We start from the raw sequence: 1,404 nt of genomic DNA on the forward strand, positions 1-1,404 counted from the left end.
ACTTGAAATGAGATCAGTGAATGTAAACACTTTTATAAACTGTAAAGGATTCTATTTTATACTGCATGAGCTAATGTTAGAATCATTTCCATATTACCTACGGGGAAAACCAGTTCTAGCCAGTTAAATGGGCTTGCCTCAGTTTTCTCATCTATAAAATGGGCTGATGAAAGCAACCCCACCTACTTCAGAGAGTTCTAATTATAAAATAAGATAATAGATATGAAAGTGCATTTAAAATGAGAGAGTACTCTCATTAATAATAAGATTATTAGTTTAAGCAAAGGGTTTTTCTCGAGTCTCACAAACAATCCTCAAGAAAATAGTACATAACTAAATAGGCTTTTAAAAATAAGCATGCTTGATTCACTTCAGAAATCTCAGGAAATTGTGCACTGCTTCTTGGCCTTTGAACTAAAATCAAGTGTAATATCTGTTCTTATCAGGTTAATATCTGATATGTCCTTTATCTGAAGACAGTCTAGAAAATGGGTTTTTGGGGCTTGTTTAGTCCGCTCCACAGAGGGACCTTGTAATGTAGTACCTCTAGGAGCTGTGCACTCCCTGAGGGCGAGGAGGGGGAGAAGAAATCCCAGGAGATTGCACGTTCAAAAAAAAGAGAAAAAAGATAGGAAGGGACACCTGGGTGGCTCATTCGTTTAAGTATCTGATTTCTGCTCAGGTCACCATCTCTCGGTTTGTGAGTTCGAGCCCCACATCCAGCTCTTTGCTGACAGCTCAGAGCCTGGAGCCTGCCTCTGATTCTGTGTCTCCCTCTCTCTCTGTCCCTCTCCCCGCTCACACTGTCTCTCTCTGTCTCTCAAAAATAAATAAACTTTAAAAATGTTTTTTAAAAATATAGGCATAAAGAAGCCTGAGGTGTGGTTGCATTTAGGGAAGGATTAATCATATTAAATGGTATATTCAGAGTTAGTGGTTGATAAACACTTTTGGAATATGTGTGTTTAAATTAGGTGTGTCGTAGAAATAAAGTGCTCGCTTAAAATCCTAACATTCAACGAAACATTTGTCAACTGCCTATTTTGTGTCAAGTATTTTCAAAATGTATTCTTTCCTTTTTAATGCTTTAGTCCTCAACACCAGAGAAAAGTTGAAGTTAAATTGAAATTGAAATTAAAAGTTGAGAAAACTAAGATTCAAAGAAGGTACTCAGCTTGCCTCCGGTCAAACAGCAGATTCAAGATGTTCAGATCTCAAATTCCCTGTTCCTTCCTGCCTTTTCAAACTTATTTGCTCATTTTGAGACACACAGAGAAAATAGCGAAGGGGCAGAGAGAGAGAAAGAAAGAGAATCCAAAGCAGGCTCCGCTGTCAGCCCAGAGCACGTGCAGAGTTGATCCCACATACCCGGGAGGTCATGACCTGAGCGGAAAGTCCCGAGTT

At 39.0% G+C, this 1,404-nt stretch overlaps 1 pseudogene; it reads left to right on the forward strand.

Moving 5' to 3' along the window:
- The first annotated feature begins 394 nt into the window (after positions 1–394).
- On the forward strand, positions 395–566 carry LOC144228849 (U2 spliceosomal RNA; annotated as a pseudogene).
- Positions 567–1,404: the final 838 nt, after the last annotated feature.

This window comes from Crocuta crocuta, unplaced genomic scaffold (genome assembly GCF_008692635.1).
Source record: "Crocuta crocuta isolate KB4526 unplaced genomic scaffold, BGI_CrCroc_1.0 scaffold559, whole genome shotgun sequence".
Classification (NCBI taxonomy): Eukaryota; Metazoa; Chordata; class Mammalia; order Carnivora; family Hyaenidae; genus Crocuta; species Crocuta crocuta.